This window comes from Gopherus flavomarginatus, chromosome 5 (assembly GCF_025201925.1).
Source record: "Gopherus flavomarginatus isolate rGopFla2 chromosome 5, rGopFla2.mat.asm, whole genome shotgun sequence".
Lineage (NCBI taxonomy): Eukaryota > Metazoa > Chordata > Testudines > Testudinidae > Gopherus > Gopherus flavomarginatus.
In genome coordinates this window covers 116,650,264-116,666,484 of record NC_066621.1, presented here as the reverse complement: position 1 = coordinate 116,666,484, position 16,221 = coordinate 116,650,264, and the positions used below count along the sequence as shown (strand labels likewise).

Sequence of the window (16,221 nt, the reverse complement as noted above, 5' to 3'; positions counted from 1 at the left end):
CAGGGTCACAGATGATATTATTGGCATCTGTCTAGCTCTATTGTTATCCTGGGGGTTATAGAGAAACCTGAATCCATGTTGTGTCCTTATATGACCCTCATTCCCTAGTGTGGCCTGTAGGTATTGTATTTTTATCAGTTTGTCCCCAGGGGTTCTTGCCTCCAGTCTTGTAAGATTTCTTCTGTTAATCCAACCCTATCAAGGTATGTCAGCAGTTGAAGTGAGCAACCAGATTTCCTCTACAGATTTCATGCAGAACATCAGTGCTATTGGCAACAGTACTTGATCCTTAGCAGAGAGTGGTGCTGTTCTCAATGTGCTACAGTTATTGTAGAGGTGGCACTTCAATTGTAAGCCTCTTTCCAGTGGCTTATCTCTTTTGGAAAGATTACCCTTCGGGCTGCATTTTCTCCTGCTTGTTCTTAGGCCAAAGATGGTGTGTCTTGTAAAGTTTGATTTAAAAATTGGCTTGGCTGGCTTTTGAGTTATTCAAAGAGGAGGAAAGTGTCTTCACCACAGACATTTTCCAGATGCTTCTTTTCCTTCCTGTCCTTGGTACGGTAACTCCAGTGAATTCCTTGCCAGCTCCATTTTCCTCACTGAGGCCAAGCACCTTAGTCCTGTTTGAAGCAATGTGGTTTATAACTAACAGAATCATCTGACAGCAGCACCCAGAGCACACTCACCATGTTACTGGCCTTTGCAAGGCACAAGCGCCAGAGATTGCAGTGCCTTGAGCCTGTGAGAGAGCAGAGTGGGCATGGTGAGTCTCCTTCCCTATGCTTGCAGGCCCTCAGTAGTGCCACAAGTCCAGCCAGCACTGTTTCACTCTCCACAGCATCCTCCCCCACATGGCTCAGGGCTGGAGCCCCTCACGGGGGACTTAATGAAGAGCAGGACCGGGCTCTTTGTGTTGTTCCTTAAGTTCAAAATTGCCTTGACAAGCCCTTGAGGCACTGCCTGTGAAGAGACTGCAGCCTTCTCTGTGCCCATGACCTTGCGCCCTGGCTGGTACCTTGTTTGTGATTCCCTCTCCTGAGGGTGCCAAACAGCAACTCCACTAAAGAAAGCTCTAAACCCAGTTGTCTTTGCTTACAGTGAAGTTTCAGTACCAGTGGTACAGAAACAGAGGGAAAATGCTCAAGGACAAGTGAAATCACTCACTCCGAAGCCTACAGGAGTCCTCTGGACAGCACTGTTAAGCTGCCACAGAGTTTAGCTACAAATATTAACCTCCCTGAGGGGAAATGGTCATTTCTCCCTCAGCCTGAAACTGCACATCTGGCCCCCTGACACATCTGTGTGTCTCAGTTACGTGTGCCAGAGAGTGACTGAACTTCCCTCCACCTTTTCCCTGGGATCCCCGAGCCTTTTACCACACTGGTTGTTCCCCAACAGTTATTCCCATCCCACTAGTTTTCATCCCCCTTCTATCTAATCTGAGTGCCGAGTCCTTAGAGTGGGGTTAGCAGTCAGTGCATGTGGCTTCTGGAGCGCTGAGCTCTTTGTGTTCCAGCCCCCTAAGTGACCGAAAGTGATAGCAGAAAAAGCTGACTGAACTCAGTCGCCCTGATTTTGTCACTCACAAAGTAATTGCTGTGGCTCACATCCAGGCTAATGTTGTACTTAGAATCAGAGAATCACAGTCCGACCCCCTGCCAAGATGCCGGATTTGTTGTGTCTAAACCATCTAAGACAGGCTCCTTTTGAAAACCTGAAGGAAAGCAGGAGACTAAAATCCTACATACTTACCCATTTTATAGATGGTGCGGTTGATCTAAGTAAAGGATACGGATCTGGGTTGTTTAATCCTTGACTGAACCCTGGCACAGAGAGATGGTAGCCAGGCCTTGGGGTGGGGAAGAGATAGGGAAGAGCGTGGTGAATGGTTTGAGAGGTGTAAGCTATGAGCTACAGGGACTCGATCTGTAACAGGGAAAATCAATGCTATACCAGCGGGAAGCTACAAATCCAGTCTCTTCTTCTCCCTGACTTTTTCCTCCTTGTAGCCTGCCTTTCCCTCTTTTGCCTTCTGTTTTATTTCTCTCTTCCCTTCCTCCCTTTCTGTTTATTTCTTCTGCTCTCCCAACCTCCTCCACAGGATATCCACCAGGCTGAGCACAGTGGAACGTGTGTGGGGAAACCAGGAAGGCCTGATGGGTCACAGGCCACCAGAGTGAGCATGGCACAGAGGTCATAGGCTTGAGGAGTGGGGAAACTGGACTCGGGTTGTGGAACTGAGGGTATCTGAAGACTTGTCGGGGAAACTCTAAGTGGTTTACAATTTACCAAGGGTTGTGGTGGATTCTCTATCACTGACAATTTTTAAATTAAGATTGGATCTTTTTGAAAGGGTATGCTCTAGAAATCATTTTGGGGAAGTTCTCTGGCCTGTGTTACATAGGAAGTTAGGCTATATGGTCACAGTGGTCCTTTTGGTCTTGGACTCTGGTGTTGGAGTAGAGTGACCAGATAGCAAGTGTGAAAAATCATGACAGGGGGTGGAGGGTAATAGGAGCCTATATAAGAGAGAGCCTCAAAAATCAGGACAATGCCTATAAAATCAGGACATGTGGTCAACCCTATGTTGAAGAGATTCATTGGAAGGGAATCCAAGGTCTTTCCATAGAGGATCAGGCATGGGGCCTTCGATCTTGTCAGAAGAGATCGAGAATGGGATCACAGTCAGGAAAACAGGTGTGGTTTGACACTTGTGGGTTGGGTGCTGGAAGAACAGCCTCTCTATGGGTGTCTGGCCTCAGTTTATAGTTTTTGTCCCTCTAAAAGGAACAGTATGGGGAAGGCAGCCTCAGAGCCCATGTCATTTGAATTCATTGTCTGATCATCTGAGGATTTGTGTGGCTCTTTTCTGCATTCCCTCCTATCTGCCAATGAGGATTATTATTGGTTGAGTGCTGCTAATGTGCTTGGTGCTGAACAGAACAAATTTGAGATGGGTCTTGCCCCCAGGGACTTTGTCAAGCCAGGACCAAGATACCAACTTCCACATAGTTACATGGTGCCAGAATTCTGTGCTGAATGGAAAACAATGAGAAGCACATGTGCCATGAGTTGTCATCCAATGCTAATTACTGTTACTTCAAATCCAAATACTGCCCAGATCGCTTGCCTCCCTGAGATGACTCATGTGGTTCAGACGCGACAGTTCAGCCTTTTTCTAGTTATTTAAAAGAATAATAATGCTTAAAATGTGTGGTGGGGGATGGGCTCCTATTCATGCTTGCTGAGCTGAATTTGCCTAAACTTTCCCCAAACTTTCCCTTGGGGTCTGACACCAGGCATGAGATGTTTCCAGTTTTGAAAGTTAGAAGTCACTGGCTACGGGGTTTGTGATGAGAACATGGTCTGAGTTTTACCTGTGGCAAGGCTGGATGTCAAATCGAGGCTGAGAACTGGGCAGGCACCAGACATGCGGGGGTGACTATCTTGGGCCCTTGCTCTCCTCCAGGGAACGATGCTTTCAAAGCCAGAAGAACGCACACCCTTCCTAACTAAAACACAAAGGGCTTCGTATGGGTGTCCAGGAGGTCCGAAGGTGAAACATGCGCCCCTTGGCAAGATGGGAACTTTGTGGGGCAGAATGCAGTCTCTAGGAGCACCCATGTAGCCCCCGTTGCCCTTGCTGTCTGCTGTGAAGTGACCGAGTTGAAGTGGGTAAGATCCTCATGGAGCTCATGCAGCTGCCTCTTGATATCTTATTCCTCATCCTGCTGCTTGTCTTTCATCTCAGGCTTCAGCAATGTTGTAAAGCTTCATTTCCAGAGACTTGCCTCCTGCCAATAGCTTGAGTTAGGAGCTCCCCAGGGCTCTGTGTCTCAGACTCTAAAGAAGATTTATTCAGCTATTAGACAGCGGGGGACCTGCTTTCAGGTAGGTGAGGGCAACTGCAGGTTGTCCCAGTCTCAGCTGGGGTCAGATAAATTTGTGCACACAAGGAGCTGGACACAGAGCAGTGGCACCAGTGGGAGAGCACACCTTCAGGGGAGGGGAGTGCCTTTATCAGTGTGAAGAACTATCACACTTGATAGTGCAGGTTAGGCCATGGTATTCTTGAGCACCTCATGGCCAGAAAAATACCAACAAACCGGAGGGAACGCAGAAAAGAGCTGCACAAATTATTAAGGAACAGAAATACTGCAGAACAGATCACTTAGGGAATTGAAAGGATGAAGGTCACTAGTTCAAAGCCGGCTCCGGTAGGCAGAAGCTTCCTCTTAGTCATCTGCCCTCCAAACACAGTAGTCTTTACATTGTTAATTTCTTCCTACTTTCCAGACCTCTAGGGGCCAATCAGCGCAAATCGAAGTCAACAGTACTGACTGTGCGGGTGTTGGATCAGGGCCCTCCATTACTTTCATTGCCCTTCTTGGGCATCAGAAGTGAACAGTTATTCCAGATGAGGGCATACCATTGATTTATAGTCCCAGACAAAAATGACATTTAAAATAGAGTGAAGGTGGAGAGTACCTGTCTGTAATTTAGGGTCAAATATGTTAAAGGGCTGTTGTAATTATCTCGCCCCCAGACGTGTTAAACCCAGGAAATTCACAGTTAGGGTTAAACTTAAAAGAAATCCAAACATGTTAAGGTACGGAAATGCACAATGAGGACATCCAACCAATCTTGACTCTCCCTGCTATAGGCTCTTCCAGCTTCTCATTGAGTTAAAGCTCACTGCAATCCTCTGCATAGGGTACATTGAAATACATATTTTTATTTAATGGTCATTTTCCCTAGTTCTTCATAATTCAAGTTTCTCCTTCAGCAGAAATTTCAACTCTACCCTGCAGAGACATCGTGGAAATACCACGTGATTATGATAAGGTATGATAGTGTTTGTGGAGCCAGATTAGAACAAACTGATTTTTTAAATCATATTAGGATTTGGTTTGGTTTTCTGGGTTTTTCCGTTTCATGGAGTCACTACACTTGTTTTTTTTCTCTAATTATATATTTTTTGTGCATTCTGGCTGCTTTCTGCTGTTCCAAAGTAGGGTAAAGCAGCCAGAGAATACAGGCCAACTAGAATGGGTTTACTGCTGCTTTGTTCTGCTAGAGCAGGAGTTGGCAACCTTTCAGAAATGATGTGCTGAGTCTTCATTTATTCACTCGAATTTAAGATTTCGCGTGCCAGTAATACATTTTAACGTTTTTAGAAGGTCTCTTTCTGTAGGTCTATAATATATAACTAAACTATTGTTGTATGTAAAGTAAATAAGGTTTTTAAAATGTTTAAGAAGCTTCATTTAAAATTTAAATTAAAATCCAGAGCCCCCTGGACTGGTGGCCAGAACCCAAGCAGTGTGAGTGCCACTGAAAATCAGCTCACGTGCTGCCTTCGGCACACGTGCCATGGGTTGCCTACCCTTGTGCTAGAGCAATGCAAAACAACCAGTGTGTAGACTGCGGTTTCCCCTTCCCTCTTGGCCTCCAAATCCCCCTTGTCTTTTGCACTCCCTACGTGCACACACCCACTCTAACATTCCCACGACTACTGGCACTTCCCTACTTTTCCTGTGTGCGTATTCATGTGCACATATCCATATGTGCACACACCATTTTCCTGTAAGGCCCCTATTTTCTCCTTGTCAAGGATCCACAGGATTTGTCCTATGCCTTTTAAACAGTCCCTTGGAGGAATCCCTTCAGTGTGCCAGGCTCCCAAGTGGTCCCACTCTCCTTCAGGGTAGGCTATGAGACCTCAACATCTCCAAGACTGAGCCTCTGGGCTCCAGCACTTGTTTCACACCATGAGTTCTGTTCAGCGAGTCCAACTGAGACAGACTCCTGTTCAGAGACTTGCACCTCAGCAAGTATTTGCAATGACACCAGGCAGCCTTTTCAAAACAGAGTAGGGTATGTTAGTGAACTGGAATACAGCATCTAGAAGTCATTGATTAGCATAGAGAAGCAAAAGTGAAGACAGTTCAGATTGGCCAATCTCCCAGCTCTACCCAGACAAGCTGCCGTAGAATCCATTTTGGCTCTGTCTCTCTCTGTTAGTCCCAGATGAGTGCTCTTATGTCTCTCCCAAAGACCAGCTCTCATCCCAGCATCCTTTCATCTTTTGGTCCATTGTCTTCCTCCTGCAGACTTATGTTAAGTTCACATGTTCTGCCTGCCAGAGTTTCCCATAAGTCAGTTGTTCAGTCCTTGGGATTCTCATTGTCTTTCTGGATCCTCCATTGAGATGTGTCTTTTTCAGCCAATCCCCTCCTATCTCGATCTGGTGCAATGGGTGGCCTTTGAAAGACTAATGGTCTTTGTGTGCTGTTATTTTTCATAATTGAACATTTATCCACCACAAAGACTTGCTCTCTTTCAAAATGGCCTTCAGTCCCATCAAGAACAGTGGGAGATGAAGACCCAGTGGCCCTCAGGAAGACTGTGGCTCCCTAAGCTGTGTGGTGGCAGAGACACTTAATCTCATGGACAGTGAGAGCCTTCTCAAAATGGCTGCTGTGGCATCAGTCCCATAGAATAATGGGAGATAGGGGAGTATTTTGAAAGGAGGCAGTTCTTTGTGGAATTCTCTGTAGCAAAATGTTGTATCATTCAGCCTCTGCAGGAGGAGACATTTTTCATTATGAGGAACAATTGGGTGAAATGACCATTAATCCCCAAAGAGAAATATTCAAATGTATACAAGATTTTAGTGAGTTTTAACTACAGTTAAAGTTTGAGCAGTCTATGCTGAGAATATTGGGGGCAAAATAAATTCTGACACTGAGTACTACATGTCTTAGAGAACCCATAGTTTAATTCCTAAACTAACAAAATGACTTCATAAATAGTCAGGAATGTCATTCTGTACTCAGAGTTCACAGTGTAATTTGCAGCGGGCTACATGAATTTTTCATACATAACGGGTTGAATCCCTGCTCTAAGTGCAAAACTCAGCTCAGCCCCCCTACCTCTGGAAACATTACTGATGCCTCCATAAGAATGGAAATGTCATATTTTTGTTGCTATTCTCTATCCATTTCTCAGTACAATCTACCACTATGTTTGCACTTTTGGCCATTCCTGTGCATTAAACAGATCAGTTTCACTGTATTCTCCACAATGACACACAGGTCTTTTTCCCCCTGAATGATTACTGTTAATCTAGAATTCACTAGAATATACAAATAGTTCAGATTATTCCTCCCCAGTGTGCATCACCTTGCATTTGTTCACACTGACAGGGCCGGTGCAAGGATATATTTTGCCCTAGGCAAAACTTCCACCTTGCGCTCTCCCCTGTCCCTGAGCCTTGCAGCAGCTCCCTCCCACCCCGGGGAGCCGTGCAGCAGCTCCCCATCGCAGCTCACCTCTGCTCCACCCCCTCCCCGAACCCTGCGGCAGCTCCCCCCACACCCTGAGGTGCCCCCCCCATGGCAGCTCCCCTCCCTCTCCCCCCCCCAGGGAGCCATGCGGCAGTTACTTGCCCCAGCTCACCCCTGCTCTGCCTCCTCCCCGAGCACGCTGTCGCTGCTTCACTCCTTCAGCCTCCCAGGCTTGCGGCGCCTAAGCTGATTGGCACCGCAAGTCTGAGCGGTGAGAGAAGTGAAGCAGCGATGGTGTGCTCGGGGAGGAGGCAGAGCAGGGATGAGCTGGGACGGAGAGTTCCCCTGCGTGCTGCCCCCCTTACTTGCTGCAGGCGGCCCTCCCTGTGCCCCCCTACCCCAGCTCCCTCCGCCGAAATGCCAGCAGTGACCAAGGCGGCCGAAGATCCGGCTGTTGCAGTCACCACCGAAGAAAATGTTGCCCTCCAAATCCTAGCACCAGGCGGTCACCTAATAGGTTGCACCGGCCCTGCACACTGAGTTCCATCTCCCACCATACTGCTCAATTAACTAATTAGTTCCTCTGATGTTCCCTACAGTCTTCTCTGCACTCGATAAAAAAGCCATCAGGTTAGTCAGCTTCAAATATTGACTTTATCTCCAACATTCCTCCACCCACTCCCCAATCTATAATAAATAGATACATGAAATCTGGCCACTTATTTTGATGCCTAAGTAGATGCTGAGCTCTCTTGCAAATCAGGCCCTTTCTGATGTGGTTTGGGCTCAGCTTAATACAGCTGCCTGAGTCTGGAGTTTTAGAGGTGTTCATGCTTTTTCCCAAAAGAATTTCCTATCCTCTTGAGTCTGATGTCATTCCTTTTCCTTTTACCTTTTTCTTTCCTAGCCTAATCAGCGGCCTTGAGGACATCCTGCAGCAGAATCCTCCTCTGAAATACCTTCAATTATTTTGAGGTCTGTATGGTGTATTTTCTTGTGGGCACTAAACCCTTAACCTGAAATAACCACTTGTTACTGCTTGCTGGGAGTTCAGGTTTCCCATTTAAAGTGATCAGGTTTTTGGCTGCCAATAATGCAATGTTAACAGATTTGTTCTGGCATATTTATTAGTTGCTGTGTCTGTTAGATGAAGAATTCAAAGCACAGGACGTAGTGGCAGTGGTGCATCTAATGTCTGACATATCATTTACCATCTCCTCCCAATGCAGAGTAACTCCAGAACAAAAGCATCACCTTTTACTCATATAGTTTGTCCATAGTATGTTTTTAAACAGAGGAATTATTTGAGTGGTCTAATGTCTACAATGTGATATCATCTGGTAGAACAGTGGTTTTCAGATTTTTTTTTTTTCCTGGCAACCCAGTTGAAGAAAATTGATGCCCACAACCCAGTGGAGCTGGGGGTGAGGGGTTTGGAGTGGGGGGCGGGGCTTCAGGGCTGGGGCAGATGGTTGAGGTGCCAGGGTGAGGGCTGCAGGTAGGGCTGGTTGGGGTGCAGGGGGCTCTGGGTTTGGGGGGGGCTCTGGGCTGGGTTAGGGAGTTGAGGTGTGGGAGGGGGTCAGGGCTCTGGGGTAGGGCTGGGATGAGGGATTTGGGGTGCAGGAGAGGGCTCTGGGTTTGGTGGGGCTCAGGGCTGGGGCAGGGGGTTGGGGTTCAGGAAGGGGCTCTGGGTTTGGAGAGGGCTCAGGGCTGGGTGTGGGGTTGGGGTGCAGGCTTACCTCTGGCAGCTCCTGGTCAGTGGCGCAGTGGGGATACTAAGGCAGGCTTCCTGCCTGTCTGGGCACATGGACCGCGCTGTGCCCCAGAAGCAGATGGAAGCCGGTCTGGCTCCTAGGTCCAGAGGCACGTCAGTGGGAGTGCCAGTGCTTGGGGCAGGAGCAGCATGCGGAGCCCATGGGCCCCCCCGCCTAGGAGCTGGACCTGCTGCTGGCCACTTCCAGGGCGCAGCGCGGTATCAGAGCAGATAGAGACTAGGACCCTTAGTGGGGCAGCACCACTGACAGGACTTCTAATGGCCTGGTTGTCAGAGCTGACCAGAGCCTCTGTGACCCAGTGCCTTACATTCTGTGACCCAGTACTGGGTTGTGACCCGCAGTTTGAAAACCACTGGTATATAATGTAATAAGATTCATTTCCTCTAACTGCATGTGTCCTTGCCAGAGGTCTCCTTGCCACTCAAACTGAGATCAGGGGACCACTTATTCTTACACTTTTTTTTTTCTAATGGGCCCATTTCATTCATCCCATTAGACTTATAAATATCCACAGTGAGGCTCAGCAGAGCAAGAGACTTTGCACATTATTGCTTCAATCCTTTCTGAATTCCTTTTCTGTTCCTTGCATGAAAAATGTTTCTGTACTGTATGTGGTTCCTTTTTTTTTTTTTTTTCTTCCTGACTTTTATTAGGTCATCCAGTCCTTCTGCATGTAGCCATGTGAGAGACTGGACCACGAATTTCCATGTGCTTTTCCCCTTTTCTCTTAAAGCTGCACCCTGACCCGCATTCATAGAAGTTATCAGATAGTCATGGTGGTAAGCTAGCAAAGAGACATCCTGGGTCAGAGACTTTGATTCAGGATGCTAATGTCACTTTATCATCGTCAAAGCAGGGGACACAGAGCTGCAGCTCTGCTGCTAAGTAGTATTTGTAGAAGTTTGGGAGGGCTAATCCCCCACCCTGTCTGGGTAATTACAGTGCCTGCATTTTAATCCGGTGATTGTGTGTGGCCCATATGAAGGGCAGGAGAGCGGCTCCATTGAATTGACGAAAGCAGCTTGTGGGGATTTTGATGGGGCTGCTGTGGCAGAGACGATTATACTTTGGTAATATTGCTGTTTTGATTACCCATCCGTCCATCCTTCTAGTCCTTTTTGGCGTGCGTTTCAGCAGCTTATCATCATGTAAATTCAAACTAGTTTGAAGGGAATTAGCAAGCTGTAGATCAAGGTATTTCATCTGGCTGACGACCTTTTTCTTTGGGGCTCTCTGGTGATTTGGGCAGTGGGGTTTTGCTGAGACATACAGTAAGAGCTCGCTTTTGTGGTGATTTACTGTTGAACCCCAGAGTCCTTTAAACTTCTTTAGACTGGGAAAGGTTTGTGAGAGCTCTTCCCGAGGCCTTGCCATATAAGCCAACGGGTTGTTCTAATATAACAAGGCTTTGTCCCTTACAGGCCCTCTTTGTTTACCTTTAATCAGCACATGTTGCCTGAATCTTGCTGCAAGTGGCTTGATAACCAAGGCAAACAGGAGTGTGGGCACCCTGTCTCCGGCCATGTGCCAGCTGAAACTGTACCCATAGATTCTAGCTGCTCCTGGTGACCTGTAGTTAGGATCTTTATCTAGGATTTTCACCTGGCTAATGCATTTGCCACCAAACCTCATTGCTCCTAGAGCTGCAAAAGGAGAGTACCATCACCTTCTCCTTGTTTTATTGTTACCCTGCATTTTGGTTCAGCCAGCTACAGGCTGGAGGCCTGCCACCAATTCTGAATTTGGATCCAGGTTTGGATTACAAATTTCCCTCAAATCCAGGGGTGCCTGTATGTAGGGTTTTGCTTTGAGCCCATCTGAGCTTTGCTCTTAAGAATCAACTACTGACACTGCCTGGTGCTGGGTGGGATCTGGCCATGGGGAACCATTCTATATGGGGGTGTTACATTGTTATTAGTAGCAACTCTGGGCCCCTGTGAGGTTTGAGAGTCCTAGAGGCTGAGCCTGAATGTCTACACTGCAGTTATACAGTCCCTTAGCCTCAGCACCACGAGCCTGAGTCAGCTGGCATGACCCAGCTGTGGGTGGCTAATTGCAGTGTAGATGTACCCAGAAACAAGCCTCCAAAGTGTGAGCAGAACAGATTCTCTCATTCTCATTCTCCCAGTCAGAACTCTGGTGGCACATGGGAGCTAGGCCATCAGAAATGTCTATACATTTGAAATAACCTGCCAGCCGCTCGTGGAGTACATGGGAAGCAGAAATCACATAGTGATAGAAGTTAGGCCAGACCCCACTCTGAGCATTTACAGGAAAGAAAAATCCTGCTGAGAAATCACAGCTTTAGCCTGGCTAGGGCCATGGCATTGGGCAGAGAGGCCTCATGGAGATGTGGGATCAGGGCAGTTTGGCTTTGGGGGTTGCATAGAACCACTGTGGGCATGTGGGTATGCAGCATGACACTGGTATGCTTTGAACATAGGAATTGCCAGACTGGATCAGAGCAAAGGCCCAATATCCTGTCTCTGACAGCAGCCAGTACCAGATGCTTCCCAGGAAAGTGTAAGAACCCTGAAGTAGGCACCTGTGGGATAAAACCTGTCCCCCCCCTCCCCCGTTAGCTCTCACACTTATCTCTAACAGCTGGAGATTGGCTGAAGCACCCAACATGAGGCTTATTAGCCTTTCCTAAATGTATGTTAGCACTGCCAGTGATAACTGGATATTCTTGAGCATGTTGGGGTATAGTAGCGGGGAGATGGCTTCCGTGGGGGAGGGGATCATGCTATGGAAACCATGTAGGGATGAAGTGGTTTGAGGGGGCCAGGAATGTAGCATGGGAGCACTGTGAGGATTTGAGGAGAAGACTTGGGGTAACGGCACAGGAACACTTGGGGCTGATGGCGGCACAGATGTATGGCAGGGCAGTGACCTAGTGCTGCTGGGGTCATGACAGGGGAAAGGTTAGGGTGCAGCATGGAACCTGTTTGGGGATGCCAGAGCATAGTATGGGTGAGGCTTTAGGAGGTTTGAGTGGGTTGTGGTCATAGCAGGGGATGCAGTTTGCGAGTGTGAGGGGAGCAGTAGGGAAGCAGTTTAGGGGTATTGGGAGAGGCCCGGGGAGCTGTTTGGGGGGAGTAGAGGAGTTGTGGGGGGAGTGAGGAAGGAGTTGGAGGGTTGGGGAGCTGTATGAGCTCTTTAGTGTGCAGGGTGAGAATGGATAGGGCTTATGGGAGTAGGCAGTGTTGAGCTGGAACCGGTTCCCACCGGTTCCCAAGAACTGGCTGCTAAAATTAGACCTCCGTGGAGAACTGGTTGTTAAAGGGCCAGGGGGTGGGCAAAGAACTCTGGTCCGTGGACCGGACCATCCTGTTGCTCCCAGGATTCCCAGCTGGGGAGGCTGAGGCTCTCCCGGCCTCTCCCCCACTTCCCCCCAGCTGCACCGTGGCCGCCAGCACTAGCTGGGCAGCTCAGCTGAGCTTGGGAGTCATCCTGCTGCCGCTTTTTGAGCTGCCCGGCAAGGTGTGTGGGGAGGGCTGCTGCAAGCTCCAGGGCTGGCCAGAGGGAAGGGGAGGGGACAAGTAGGGCAATCGGCCTGGGCTCTGCAGAGGCCCCCAGGCCCTCCCCCGCTTCCTCCACCCCGCAGAACCACAGCATGGCCAGCAGCTGGGCAGTTCTGCTGAGCTCCAGGCTGCCGGCAAGGTAAGAGGGGGTGGGGGGGCTGTGAGCTCCAGGGCCGCAGGGGGCAAGTGGGGCAATTTTCCCCAGGCCCTTGGCCTCACGAGGATGTCTCCCCCGGCCCCACCTCCTTTCCCTTACACCCCTCAAGCTGCAGCGTGGCCAGCAGCTGGGCAGCTCAGCTGAGCTTCTGAGTTGTCCTGCTGCTTTGAGCTGCCCGCAAGGTAAGGGGAGGGGAGATGGGGCAATTTGCCCCAGGCCCTGCAGGGGCCCTACGAGTATGTCTCCCCCCAGCCCCTCACTCGCTCTTCTCCCCGCCCCCCCAATCAGAACTTTTTGTAGGGAACCGGTTAAGATTTTGGCAGCTCATCACTGGGAGTAGGCTGTTGAGGCTTCGCTCTGATCTCATTTCATGCTGGTGTAGATCAGGATTAACCCCATTGAACTCACATGGTTTTACCCTGGTGCAACTCTGAGGTAGATCTGAATCAGGCCCTTCAGTTTTTATTTTATACAAACGCTGTGCCTTAAGAAAGAAATCCCAGATAAAGGAGAAGCTCAGCTTTTCCATCCCACAAAAATAAACAGTCGAACTCTGGCTCCAGGATTCCCAGATGGACTGAGGCAGCCGTGTCCTACTGGAGCAGAGAGCACACTGGCTGTCCCAGTGAGACCCATAGCAGTGCTGGGCCTCCTCAACCCATAGCACTGTCACAGAGGGACCCAGTTTGTCTCTTTCTTGAAATTCTGCTGTTCAGCCCTATGTCTTTCCTTCCCGGGGTGTTTGCAGGAACTGCAGAGGGAGTAGCAGTGCCGAGAGAAAGGCAGCAAAAAGAAAGAGAATGGAAAAAAGGCAGCATTTACGAGTCCTTAGCTGAATTTGCAGGACAAACGTGGGAAATCATCAGGCAACGTACAGCTCTCCTTTGGGAATGTTTGCCGCTGATCACACCGCAGCTGGAGTGCTAGAGAGTGAGTGAACGCTGGGCTCTCTTGACACAAATGTGAAGTAGGGTTTTGCTGCAGCTAGAGGGCTGTGCTGATGCACATCTCCAGTGCTGTGTCTGGCTATGCTGATGCACATTTCCAGTGCTGTCTCCGGCTGTGCTGAGGAGTGGTCCCCAGTGCTATACCTGGTGCTGTCACTGACTACCTAAGGCTTCCAAGCAAAGCAGCTCAAGAATCCATCCTGAAAGGAAGAGGCTGGAATCATCCCAGGTGAAGGGCTGTTCCTAGCCAGCATTATGCCTGGATCAGGTTTACTTCTGTTACCTTCTCTCCAACTTAGTGGGTGAGACACTGTTCATCACTCAGGTAAGGAGCATCCCTGGACTTTTCTTATTCAGGTTACTTTCCTGCTTTGATCAGACAATAGCAGCCAGGGCAGGATTAATGGATAGTTGTTTCTAGGAGGGGCAGGAGCTGGTTAGGATTTAGCAAAAGATTTTTGATGCCAAATATTTCAGAGAAATTGCAGAGCCACTTCAGGTGGGTCTGAAAATCTGAGGCGGCCACAGAGAGAAGGGCTCTGTGGACTTTCCCTTGCAACTCAGCCCCCTGCTAAAATTTGGGGATCTGTAATTACAGTGTGGCTAAAGAGAACTAATAATCAAACTATGCATGATAGATGCTAGTCATGTCGCTCAAGGCATCACTGGAAAATGCTGAGATTCCTGGAAGATCTATAAAAAGCTAAATAAAATAGAAGAGGCAATTAGTCATTTTGGTTAATTGTGCCAATAACAATACCTTCTACTTGTATGCGCGTACAAGTAGAAGGTTTCCCCTTTTCAGTCCAGGTTTGCAAGGTCCTATCAGCTCTTGAGCAGTGTCTGTGGGAAAGGAGCTGTGCGTTTAGAGTTTCAAAGGGCTAGTGTGGAAGGAAAGTGTCTTTGGTATCTGACCAGTGCCTGGCTTGTAATTCATTCTCCTAGGCTGCTCCAGGTGGTATAGAAACCCCTGCTATTCTATTCAGTCCCCCATTATGAACCTATTTGCTTAGCTTCCGAAAACTAGATTTCCTCTGAATGAGCACAGCATCTGCCACCAAAAACTTCTCCCCCCAAAGGGACCTGAAGGGAAAACAATGATGCTATGTAAATAATACAGATAATAAGTGGAGGCAGGTGTGAGGCTGGCTGAGACTGTCACAGGAAAATCCACTTTGTCTCAAGAGGATCATAGATGGCTACTTCCCAACTTGGCAGCGGGAGGAATTAGCCCATCAAAAAGGGTGTCATTATATTTATCTAGCAAAAGTTTCCAGTGCAATGGAAATAGCTGGTAGATCTGCAGCATTTGGAAGCTAAACACTCTTCATTCTGATTCCCTGCCTCTTCACCAGAGCCAGGGAGTAAACAGGCTACTGGAGAGCAAGTAGGTTGCTGCAGCTCCTGTTTGGGATCCTCAGTCTGTTCAGCCCACTTCCCTGCTTTGGAAGTCCTCAGAGCTTTGTCCCTCCCTGTCCCCTCCTAACCTTCAGACTTCAGTACTCCTAGGGGAGAGGAGTCAGGCACACTCAGGCCCTGCTGTGAATCTCCCTTTCATACTATCTTTCTTTCCTATGCCCCCTGTGCCTAGCCTGGTAAAGGGTCAGCACTGCCCAACTGGGATGCTCTTTGTCAGGCTGGCCCAGCATTCTGGTGTGACCCGTCTCCTTTTGATGAAAATCAGACACTGCCCAGGAAGGGTTAAACTGTGAGGCTGTCAGGCAGCTTCCCCAGGGTGAAGAGGAAACACTGCCTGAATTGTGAGATTGGAATCTTGGAAGCTGGAGAGGGAAGCCCAGTTAGCTCACCTTGCCCATCTCCTGGGCTGGGTCATTCCGTACTGGCTGTTCACTAACGCCAAATGTCCAAGGGATGGAGCTACCCCTCATCCCTTAGGAGATGATCTCCCAACCCAAGAGGAAAAAACAATGAGGCGTCCTTGTGGCACCTTAGAGACTAACAAATTCATTTAGGCATAAGCTTTTGTGGGCTAGAACCCACTTCATCAGATGCATGGAGTGGAAGATACAGGAGCAGATATAAATACCTGAAAAGATGTGATTTGCCTTACCAAGTGTGAGGTCTGTCTAATGAGACAATTTAATTGACAGCAGGATAAATAACTTTTGAAGTGGTAATGAGAGTGGCCCATTTCAGACAGTTGACAAGAGGTTGTGAGTAACAGGAGAGGGAAATTAGGTTTAGGTTGCTGTTCAGTAGGTGTTTTCTTATATTCAGCCCAAATGATCTCACTGTTTCCATCTCATTACACCTAGGTACATCCCTGTGTATTACCCTAAACAAGCCGTCCCTCACCTTGGCGTGTACACCCTTCCGACATTTGCCAGCTGCTAGCACGCTGGTGTTCTGCTCCTTTAATCTCTCCTGCCCGAGGCTTTTCTCTCCTGTCCTCTGTCATTTTCATTGCTTTTTTTTTCTGGACTCTTTCCAATTCGTCAAGCTCCCTCTGTAACGGGATGCCGAGAATTGAATGTGGTAACCCAGAATGGTGGCACCAGAGCCACCTTC

At 48.5% G+C, this 16,221-nt stretch overlaps 1 protein-coding gene across 4 annotated transcripts in view; it reads left to right on the top strand.

Moving 5' to 3' along the window:
• SYNDIG1L (synapse differentiation inducing 1 like) overlaps positions 1–16,221 on the top strand; it is a 99,135-nt gene that overhangs the window by 44,654 nt on the left and 38,260 nt on the right. The window contains exon 1 of one of the 4 annotated variants that reach the window (XM_050955754.1): positions 13,584–14,017. The exons of the other annotated variants lie outside the window; for them this stretch is intronic. The gene's annotated coding sequence lies outside the window, so the exon portion shown is untranslated. Of the gene's footprint in view, positions 1–13,583; positions 14,018–16,221 lie in introns of those variants that run through there. 4 annotated transcript variants of the gene reach the window in all.